The following is a 12,453-nucleotide window of genomic DNA, read 5'->3' on the forward strand; positions in this document are numbered from 1 at the left end:
GGCGCGGACTACTCAGGAGGACGCCGTTACTAGCAGAAACAAAACTGACGTTCTACGGATCGGAGCGTGGAATGTCAGATTGCTTAATTTGGCGGGTACGTTAGAAAATTTAAAAAAGGGAATGGATAGGTTAAATTCAAATATAGTGGGTGTTAGTGAAGTTCGGTGGCAGGAAGAATGGCAGGAAGAACAAGATTTCTGGTCAAGTGAATACAAGGTTATAAATACAAAATCAAATAAGGCTAATGCAGGAGAAGGTTTAATAACGAATAAAAAAATAGGAACGCGGATAAGCTACTACGAACAGTATAGTGAACGCATTATTGTAACCACGATAGGCACGAAGCCCACGCCTACCAGAGTAGTACAAGTTTATATGCCAATTAGCTGCGCAGATGCTGAAGTGATTGAAGAAATGTATAACGCGATCAAAGAAATTATCCAGATAGTTAAGGGAGACGAAAATTTAATATTCATGGGGCACTGCAATTCGATAGTAGAAAAAGAAGGAGAAGGAAAAGTAGTGGGCGAATGTGGTCTGCCGGCCGGAGTGGCCGAGCGGTTAAAGGCGCTACAGTCTGGAACCGCACGACCGCTACGGTCGCAGGTTCGACTCCTGCCTCGGGCATGGATGTTTGTGATGTCCTTAGGTTAGTTACGTTTAAGTAGTTCTAAGTTCTAGGGGACTTATGACCACAGCAGTTGAGTCCCATAGTGCTCAGAGCCATTTGCACTATTTTTTAATGTGGTCTCGGGGTAAGGAATGAAAGAGGGAGCCGCCTAGGAAGAATTTTGCACAGAGCATAGCTTAATCACAGCTAATACTTGATTTAAGAAACTTGACGGAGGGTTGTATACGTAGAAGAGGCATGGAGATACTTGAAAGTTTCCGATAGATTATATAATGGTAAGACAGAGATTTAGAAACCAGGTTTAAAATTTTAAGACATTTCCAGAGGCAGAGGTGGACTCTGATCACAATTTATTGGTTATTAACTGTAGTCTGAAACTGAAGAAACTGCAAAAGCGTAGGAATTTAGGGAGATGGGACCTAGATAAACTGAAAGTACCAGAGAGTTTCAGAGAGAGGACAAGGCAACGATTGCCAAGAACAGGGGAAAGAGACACGTTATAAGAAGAATGGGTAGCTTTGAGAGATGAAATAGTGAAGGCAGCAGAGTATCAAGTAGGTAAACAGAAGACGGATAGTAGAAATCCATAGTTAAGAGAAGAGATATGAAATTTAATTGATAAAAGGAGATGATATGAAAAGCAGTAAATGAAGTGGGAGAAAAGGAATAGAAACGTCTCAGAAATGAGATTGACAGGAAGTGCAACATGGCTAACCAGGGATGGCTAGAGGACAAATGTAAGGACGTACAAGCATGTACTACTACGGGTGGTAAAACTGGTAGAAGCTGACCTCGGGGAAGATCAGTTTGGATTCCATAGAAATGTTGGAACACGCGAGGCAATACTGACCCTACGACTTATCTTAGAAGATAGGTTATGGAAAAATAAACCTACGTTTGCAGGGGTAAAATACAGGGAGCGAAAAGCTATTTACGATTTGTACAGAAACCAGACGCCAGTTATAAGAGTCGAGGGGCACGAAAGAGAAGCAATGATTGAGAAGGGAGTGAGACGGGGTTGTAGCCTATCCCCGATGTTATTCAATCTGCTCAAATGTGTGAATTGCTATGGGACCAAACTACTAAGGTCATCGGTCCCTAGACTTACACAATACTTTAAACTAACTTATGCTAATAACGACACGCACACCCATGCCCGAGGGAGGACTCGAACATCTGGCGGGAGGGGCCGCGCAATCCGTGACAAGCTTCCTCAAACCGCGCGGCTATTCAGTCTGTGTACTGTTCAAGCAGTAAAGGAAACAAAAGAAAAATTTGGAATAGGAATTAAAATCCAAGGAGAAGAAATAAAAAGTTTGAGATTTGCCGACGACATTGTAATTCTGTCAGAGGCAGCAAAGGACCTAGAAGAGCAGCTGAACAGAATGGAGAGTGTCTTAAAGGAGGATATAAGATGAACATCAACAAAAGCAAAATGAGAATAATGGAATGTAGTCGAATTAAATCAGGTGATGCTGAGAGTATTAGATTAGTAAATGAGACACTTAAAGTAGTAAAGGAGTTTTTCTATTTGGGAAGAAAAGTAACTGATGATTGTCGAATTAGGGAGGATATAAAATGAAGACTGGCTATTGCAAGGAAAACGTTTCTGAAGAAGAGAAATTGTTAACATCGGGTATATACTTAAGTGTGAAGAAGTCTTTTCTAAAAGTATTTGTATGGAGTGTAGGCATCTATGGAAGTGAAACATGGACGATAACTAGTTTAGACAAAAAGAGAATAGAAGCTTTCGAAATGTGGTGCTACAGAAGAATGCTGAAGATTAGATGGGTAGATCACGTAAGTAATGAAGAAGTACTGAATAGAAATGGGCAGAAGAGGAATCTGTGGCGCAACTTGACTAGAAGAAGGGATCGGTTGGTAGGACATGTTCTGAGCCATCAAGGGATCACAATTTAGTATTGGAGTGCACCGTGGAGGGTAAAAATCGTAGAAGGAGACCGAGAGATGAATACATTAAGCAGATTCAGAAGGATGTAGGTTGCAGTAGGTACTGGGAGATGAAGAAGCTTGCACAGGATAGAGTAGCATGGAGAGCTACTTCAAATCAGTCTCTGGACTGAAGATCACAATAACAACAACAACAACCTCTGCACTGGGGGCCTTCGGGAACAGGCACACTTGTAGCGACTGCGGCACCATGTTGTCTCTCACCATTGGTGAGAGACAAGCAGAGGCCGAACTAGAGAATTACTGTCCAATGTGTAGGCTATCGTTAACACAAAACAAATGGCTGCCTTTGGGGTGGTGCGGTGACCAGGAAGGGTGGACTGCTGCCGAATGGAGTCAATTTTTCAGCGATGAGTGCCTGTTATGCACTACCCCAGTGACCACCGTCGACGAATATGGTGAGGACCTGGGCACCGGTGCCATTCTCCCAATTTTTGCTAAAGGCACAGCGACGTTTCACCTGGTATTATTGTGTGGGGAGCCATTATGTATGAAACCACGGCTAGTAGTTAATGTGTGGACTCTGATGGTACGAAGGTACATCTAGGACATCTTGTGTCCTCATGTGATACCTCTCAGGCGACAGTATCGTGGTGCCATTATTCAACAGGATAACTCTTGTCCACTGATGGCACGTGTCTCTATTAACTACCTGTGTGATGTCGAGATACTTTCCTTCGCAGGAAGACTTTCAGATGTGTCTCCGACAGAAAGCGCGTGGGACCACTTCTGGCGTAAACTCTGTCCCAATGCCTACATCCAGGATATCAAGACGAGTTACAACAGTTGTGGAACAGTTCGCCTCAGGAGACGATGCAATGGCTTTTTGACGCCCTTGCGAACCGAATCAGTTTATTGCACACAGTCCAGATTGGGTGCAACGTCATACCGATAAATTGGTTTATACTGTCGATTCTCAGTAAATCCGACTCGACTTTGTAATCACTGAAAAAAACATCACACAACCTCTCTACTCGTTTGAATATGCATTTCGTTTCCTCCTTCCCTTCTCGAAGCTTCACTTTTGTAGCAGCTGCAGGTCAGGTTAAGGTAGCGTACCTCACACAGCTCTCACTTAAGAGTGGTCCATTTCCTTATTATCTGTTTGGCTACGTACCAGTCTCCTTCGGCTGGTTAATGTATGGCAACATTCTCCAGCCCATTTTATATGAAAATCATGTGTGTTTATTTATTATACTGGATTATATTCAGTGCAATGTACTTGATGATATCGCGATTTGATCTAAATGTTTTCTGTGTGCATGGAAGATATATTGAGGTGGTAAAATCGTGGGATATCGATATTCACATATCAAAAGAAAATCCAGAATAAAAATTATTATCCCCAGATATTGAATAATAAAATAAACGAAAAGAATAAGAAGCAGTTAAACCTGTAGAAAAAAATAAAGAAACAAAATTAAACAATGAATTCATCTTAAACAAACCATTTCAAGAATCAAGTCCTTTGAATAAAATCCGGCCAAGAAAGGTATACCACACAAAGACAAACTAGAAACAATAAAACAAACAGAAGTTAAAGGCATAAAATTTACAATTGAGCCCATAAAACGAATATCCCGAGAATCTTTTAAATTATGAATTATTGAACGTGCACAAATAAATAATAATGCCTTAAACAAAGTATGAGCCAATAAATGAAAGAATGCAAGCTTTGGATGACTTATAGCCAAAATTCTTGTTATTAAACCAAGTTGTCTTAAAGTAGAAAGAGCAATAATTTTCTTTAAATCAAATTCTAAATTAGCACCCAATCCGGCCATAAATATAGTCATGCAACCAATTAAAAGTAAAAATCAACCACAATTATAAGTATCTAGTATTGGTCTAAAACGAATCAATAAATAAACTCCACCCGTAACAAGAATAGAAGAATGAACTGAAGCAGAAGCAGGAGTAGGAGCAGCCATAGCAGCAGGAAGTCAAGAAGAAAAAGGAATTTGAGCTCTTTTAGTTATAGCTGCCAAAACAATTAATATAGTAATACGCTTTATTTCAAAAGAATTAGAAATAAAATCATAATAATAAATATAATTCCAACCACCAAAATTTAATATTCAGGCAATAGAAATTAAAATAGCAACATCACCAATCAGGTGGTGGTAGTATCACTTACACAGGGTATAAAAGGGCAATGTATTGCTGGAGCTGTCATTTGTACTCCAGTGATTTACGTGAAACGGTTTACTATGGCCACATGACGGGAGTTAACAGACTCAAACGCGGAACGGTAGGTGGACACGTGGGACATTCAGTTCGGGAAATCATTAGGGAATTCAATATTCCGAGATCCACAGTGTCAACAGAGTGCTGAGAATACCAAGTTTCAGACGTTACCTCTCACGACAGACAACGCAGTGGCTGATGATCTTCTCTTAACGACCGAGAGCAGCAGCGTTTGCGTAGAGTTGTAACTGCTAGCCAGCTGGGATGGCCGAGCGGTTCTAGGCGCTACAGTCTGGAACCGCGCGACCGCTACGGTCGCAGGTTCGAATCCTGCCTCGGGCATGGATGTGTGTGATGTCCTTAGGTTAGTTAGGTTTAAGTAGTTCGAATATCTAGGGCACTGATGACCTCAGATGTTAACTCCCATAGTTTTCAGAGCCATTTGAACCATTGTTGTAAGAGCTACCTGAGAGTCAACACTACTTGAAATAAACGCACGAATCGATGTGGGACTTACGACGCACGTATCCTTTAGAAATTTGGCCTAACGGACGCCAAAATGGAAAATATTGAAATAAACGATATCGGAATTGAAAAACAACTGCTATCACTTAGTAGCGGAAAAGCATCCGGACCAGACGAGATACCCTTAAGATTCTACAGTGATTATGCTAAAGAACTTGCCCCCTTTCTATCAGCAATTTATCGTAGATCGCTGGAAGAACGTAAAGTACCTAGCGACTGGAAGAAAGCGCAGGTCGTTCCCATTTTCAAGAAGGGTCATAAATCAGATGCGAATAATTATAGGCCTATTTCGCTTACGTCAATCTGTTGTAGAATAATGGAACATGTCTTGTGTTCTCGTATTATGACGTTCTTAGATAATACAAATCTCCTTCATCATAACCAACATGGATTCCGCAAACAGAGATCATGTGAAACTCAGCTCGCCCTATTTGCCCAAGAAATTCACAGTGCCGTAGACACTGGCGAGCAGATTGATGCCGTATTCCTGGACTTCAGGAAGGCATTTGATACGGTTCCGCACTTACGTTTAGTGAAAAAAATACGAGCTTACGGAATATCGGATCAGGTTTGTGATTGGATTCAGGATTTCCTAGAAGAAAGAACACAACATGTCATTCTTAACGGTTCAAAATCTGCAGATGTAGAGGTAATTTCGGGAGTACCGCAGGGAAGCGTGATAGGACCTTTATTGTTTACAATATACATAAATGACTTAGTTGACAACATCGGTAGCTCCGTGAGGCTATTTGCAGATGACACGGTTGTCTACAAGAAAGTAGCAACATCAGAAGATTCGTACGTACTCCAGGAGGACCTGCAGAGGATTAATGCATGGTGCGACAGCTGGCAGCTTTCCCTAAACGTAGATAAATGTAATATAATGCGCATACATAGGGGCAGAAATCCATTCCAGTACGATTATGCCATAGGTGGTAAATCATTGGAAGCGGTAACGACCGTAAAATACTTAGGAGTTACTATCCGGAGCGATCTGAAGTGGAATGATCACATAAAACAAATAGTGGGAAAAGCAGGCGCCAGGTTGAGATTCATAGGAAGAATTCTAAGAAAATGTGACTCATCGACGAAAGAAGTAGCTTACAAAACGCTTGTTCGTCCGATTCTTGAGTATTGCTCATCAGTATGGGACCCTTACCAGGTTGGATTAATAGAAGAGATAGACATGATCCAGCGAAAAGCAGCGCGATTCGTCATGGGGACATTTAGTCAGCGCGAGAGCGTTACGGAGATGCTGAACAAGCTCCAGTGGCGGACACTTCAAGAAAGGCGTTACGCAATACGGAGAGGTTTATTATCGAAATTACGAGAGAGCACATTCCGGGAAGAGATGGGCAACATATTACTACCGCCCACATATATCTCGCGTAATGATCACAACGAAAAGATCCGAGAAATTAGAGCAAATACGGAGACTTACAAGCAGTCGTTCTTCCCACGCACAATTCGTGAATGGAACAGGGAAGGGGGGATCAGATAGTGGTACAATAAGTACCCTCCGCCACACACCGTAAGGTGGCTCGCGGAGTATAGATGTAGATGTAGAAATGAGCTGTGGCAGAAGACGACCCACATGAGTGCCTTTGCAAACAGCACGACATTGTCTTAGCGCCCCTCCTGGACTCGTGACCATTTCGGTTGGACACTAAACGACTGAAAAAACATGGCCTGATCAGATGAGTCCCGATTTCATATGGTAAGAGCTGACGATAGGATTTTTGTGTGGCACAGTGGCACATACTCCACGAGACCAGGGGCCCAAGTAGTCAACAAGGCACTGTGCAAGCAGGTGGTGGCTGCATAATTGAGAAGGCTGTGTTTGCATGGGATGGACTGGGTCCTCTGATCGATCTGAACCGATCATTGACTGGAAACGGCTGTTAATGGACTTCATGTTCGCTAACAAAGATGGAATTTTTATGGTTGACAATGTGCCATGTTACCGGGCCACAGTTGTTCTCAATTGGTTTGAAGAACATTCTGCACAATTCGAGCGAATGATTTGGCCACCCAGATCACCCGGCGTGAATCCTAACGAACATTTACGGGACATAATCGAGAGGTCAGTCCATGCACAAAATCCTGCCAGGCAACACTTTCACAGTTATGGACACCTAAAGAGGCAGCATGGCTGAATATTTCTGCAGGGACTTCCAACGGCCGGCAGCTGTGACCGAGCGGTTCTAGGCGCATCAGTCCGGAACCACGTTGCTGCTACGGTCGCAGGTTCGAATCCTGCCTCGGGCATGGATGTGTGTGATGTCCTTTGGTTAGTTAGGTTTAAGTAGTTCTAAATCTAGGGAACTGATGACTCAGATGTTAAGTCCCATAGTGTTGAGAGCCATTTGAACCATTTTTGGCTTCAAACGACTTGATGAGCTGCTGCACTACTCTGGGCAAAAGGAGGTCCGACACGATTTTAGGAGGTATCCCATGACTTGTCACCTTATTGTATTCGTGATCACATATACAAGAAATTCATATATTCACCTATTTAATAGAAACAGTGTTATCGTATATATTTTCCGGTGAGTCTTTCGAATAGATTATTATTTTCTCCACATTCCATTCTTCGTTGTAATTGGTTAAACCGTTTTGTTCCGATATACAAAATACATTTTAGGCATAAACTTGTATATACAGGTCTCCTCTCAATCTCGTGTTGACACTGTATGTATGACAATTTTCTTCAATACCACCAACATCCACTATTACACATTCTTAATATGGGTTAGGTACCCATAATACTGATGCACAGCAATGGTAGTAATTTGAGTATTTTAAACAATAGTTCACATGGCTGTCTTGTTGTGCGCCTGCAATTGTACCAACGGCTATTCTTTGGAATCTGAAGTTCCCCTAAGCAGCTGGTGAATGTTCCGAGAGTATGAGGCCATATTCAGATATATACGAAGATATGTAAATGCGTAGTAAGCATAGATCGAGGACAATTGGCCTTATTTTTTGGGCTTTAACGAAAATATTTGATTTTGTAAACTATGGAATAGGTCAGTAATAGGTCACGTTATATTTGTAAACTAGGAAGCGGTCTCAACAAAAAGGGAAAAGATTTAAAACTGTCTGGCTTCATATAACTTGACTCTTTCAAAAGAAACTGCAACACTCATTCAGTGAAGACTAGGCGTGAAAACGGTATTCACTTGGATAATACTTCCTTAGACACTGTACAGAAAAGTGTGCAGTCTTCAACAAGTTTCAGTTTCAATAGGCTTCTAGCAGAACTGAAAAGAAGAGTAGTAAACAGAAGGATTCAAATCTTAATTGAAAGGTTTCCTTATGACATACTACTCCTGTCTCGTGTAGGAGTTCCTAGCAATAATTCAGAACTTCTTTCTGTAATGTGTTATTTGTATACTCTCTTACAATGATTTTTTTCGTGTTTTATTAATTCTTTCTTTTGTTCCTAAATTTTCTAAGCAACATTCAGTAAAGTATATTTTGAATCTGCGAGTATCAGTGACTAAGTAGCTTTGACTCGCATAATCCGACACACTCTTATAATCAGATAAAGCTCTAATTAGTGGATGTTCATTTAACGGTCTGTATATAACCGGTAAAAGATAATAAGTGAGCCGTGGTTGGCTCATGCTATGTGCTGGATTAAACCTTCATTGCGATTTTGTCTTTATTCCCTCGCAGTTATCGCGGTTATGCTGTTATCTTCTCCTCCCGCGGGTGGCAGCAGCGGTGTGTATCGATATTCGCACCTTGGACTATCTTTGACCTGGCGTTTATAGTTTCCGGCTGGGCGGTGTGCGAGGAGTCGAACAGTTGGCGTGGAGCAATGAGGAATTCTCGGCGGGGCGTAGTTTGGCCGGGGCCCGCTGGGGGTCTCTACGTGGTGTTGGATAATGTGGCGTCGTTCCCATTGCTACGAGGTCCGTGGCTCATTGACCCTGGACACGAAAGTTGAGTTTTGATTTAACCTACGAGCAAGTCAAGACTGTTCACATTGTGTCGTTTGGAGTTCGTTGTCGGCTGCTGGGATGTTCCCGCGAGCAAGAAGGTGGTTTTCAAGTTGGGAAATTCTATCCACCCTCCGGTGGACTTTCATTGTATTTGGTAATTTGAACTGAAGTGCACCAGCGGAATCATCTGCCTTGTGGCCGTTAACGTTCCAGTTACCTGCCCTGGGCGTTGACGCAAATTTCGGGCAGTGTAGTTTCCTCATCGTGTTGTTGCTGTCTAGCATGGTGTGTAGTTTGACAGCTTCGTGTATGATTGGTTGTGAGGGCCAATATCTTCTACGTTGTTCTGTTGAGCTCCCTGTTGTGCCCTGGTCGGGTGAAGTGGAAGTTATTTTGTCGGTGGGTCCGCTGACTGTCGGTCGGTTGGGTTGTCGTCGGATCGTGAATGGTTGGCCCGACTGCCTGTCTCACCTAAGCGAGCGTTAGTGTTTGAATTACAGGCCGACCCTCGAACGTCTGGGCGCCCTTGTGTGAACTGCCCTATTTTTTTAAAATTTGTTCTTTTTGTTGGCACTTGTATGGCTTGTAGCCGGTTTGTGTTTTAAATTAGAGTTGTTTTACTCTTAAGGCCTTCAGCCTAGTTTAAGATACTGTTTTAGGTAAGCCTTTTGGAATTTTAAAAAATTTTTGAATTTTCAAGTGTTCGGCCTTGAGCCAGTTTGAGTTTCAGTTGTTTGTTCTTAAGGCCTTGAGCCTAAATTAAAGAACTGTTTCACGTAAGGACTTTGGTATTTAAAAAAATTAATGTTTTGGAGTTTTAAGTGTTCGGACTTCAGCCGATTTGAATTTAACTTGCTTACTTCAGCCTAGCTAAAGAACTGTTGTAAGATAAGGCTTGTCTTTTAAATTTATGATTATGCTTGCGTTTTAAGTTATTGGCCTTCAGCCGTTTTTAAATTAAAGTGGCTTTCAGCCGGTAATTAAGTCCCAAAGATTAAAGCTGTGTGTTTAAGAAATTTTTTGGGCTCTTGTAATGTTTGATCAAATAATAAAGTTGTATGTTCGAGTGTAACTGGCAGCCCCTTATTTTGGGCCCTTTCCACAATTTATTCTATCTGTCCGGTCGTGCGGGTTAAGCAGGGCATTCCAATAAGGGCTACTCAGTTGATACACTCAACACGTCTGAAGTATTTTAAGTTACTTTGTATCAGAATACCATGGAACTTTGCTGCAATTTTATTTTTCATACGTTTGTAGTTAACGTGAGATTTGGATAATAGAGAAATTTATTTCGGTAATTGTGCAGAGCAACTAATAACATCGTTTACAATGAGCTGACCTTTTGTTCCCAATTTACTGAGCTGACTTGTAACACAGTTCACTAGATGTTAAATATACACTCCTGGAAATGGAAAAAAGAACACATTGACACCGGTGTGTCAGACCCACCATACTTGCTCCGGACACTGCGAGAGGGCTGTACAAGCAATGATCACACGCACGGCACAGCGGACACACCAGGAACCGCGGTGTTGGCCGTCGAATGGCGCTAGCTGCGCAGCATTTGTGCACCGCCGCCGTCAGTGTCAGCCAGTTTGCCGTGGCATACGGAGCTCCATCGCAGTCTTTAACACTGGTAGCATGCCGCGACAGCGTGGACGTGAACCGTATGTGCAGTTGACGGACTTTGAGCGAGGGCGTATAGTGGGCATGCGGGAGGCCGGGTGGACGTACCGCCGAATTGCTCAACACGTGGGGCGTGATGTCTCCACAGTACATCGATGTTGTCGCCAGTGGTCGGCGGAAGGTGCACGTGCCCGTCGACCTGGGACCGGACCGCAGCGACGCACGGATGCACGCCTAGACCGTAGGATCCTACGCAGTGCCGTAGGGGACCGCACCGCCACTTCCCAGCAAATTAGGGACACTGTTGCTCCTGGGGAATCGGCGAGGACCATTCGCAACCGTCTCCATGAAGCTGGGCTACGGTCCCGCACACCGTTAGGCCGTCTTCCGCTCACGCCCCAACATCGTGCAGCCCGCCTCCAGTGGTGTCGCGACAGGCGTGAATGGAGGGACGAATGGCGACGTGTCGTCTTCAGCGATGAGAGTCGCTTCTGCCTTGGTGCCAATGATGGTCGTATGCGTGTTTGGCGCCGTGCAGGTGAGCGCCACAATCAGGACTGCATACGACCGAGGCACACAGGGCCAACACCCGGCATCATGGTGTGGGGAGCGATCTCCTACACTGGCAGTACACCACTGGTGATCGTCGAGGGGACACTGAATAGTGCACGGTACATCCAAACCGTCATCGAACCCATCGTTCTACCATTCCTAGACCGGCAAGGGAACTTGCTGTTCCAACAGGACAATGCACGTCCGCATGTATCCCGTGCCACCCAACGTGCTCTAGAAGGTGTAAGTCAACTACCCTGGCCAGCAAGATCTCCGGATCTGTCCCCCATTGAGCATGTTTGGGACTGGATGAAGCGTCGTCTCACGCGGTCTGCACGTCCAGCACGAACGCTGGTCCAACTGAGGCGCCAGGTGGAAATGGCATGGCAAGCCGTTCCACAGGACTACATCCAGCATCTCTACGATCGTCTCCATGGGAGAATAGCAGCCTGCATTGCTGCGAAAGGTGGATATACACTGTACTAGTGCCGACATTGTGCATGCTCTGTTGCCTGTGTCTATGTGCCTGTGGTTCTGTCAGTGTGATCATGTGATGTATCTGACCCCAGGAATGTGTCAATGAAGTTTCTCCTTCCTGGGACAATGAATTCACGGTGTTCTTATTTCAATTTCCAGGAGTGTATTTATTTTTTATGTTTTACGTGAATCGACATTCAAGTTCCGGGCCCTGATGAGGAAGAGGGACGCGCTAATACCGATCCTGAGGAATGTCATAGATGTTTAAATACTCTGCTGACAAATGTTTTGAATTACTTATGTCTTTACAGCGTTGTGCGTTTGGTTAATTTTTTTCCCTCTTCTTTGGCAGCAGACGAATTTGTCTGATTCGTAGGTTCCTACTGTCATAACTAAATAGCTTGTTTAGGAAAATGTCACCGTTTACTGTTTCGTTAACTGCATGTATAGTAAAAGGTACAATTTCTCTCCCTTTGATAAAAAGCTATCTGTACGCGAAATGTGTCGTTGACGAAACATAGGCGTAGAAGGAC

The sequence above is a fragment of the Schistocerca americana genome, chromosome 4 (assembly GCF_021461395.2).
Source record: "Schistocerca americana isolate TAMUIC-IGC-003095 chromosome 4, iqSchAmer2.1, whole genome shotgun sequence".
Taxonomy (NCBI): domain Eukaryota; kingdom Metazoa; phylum Arthropoda; class Insecta; order Orthoptera; family Acrididae; genus Schistocerca; species Schistocerca americana.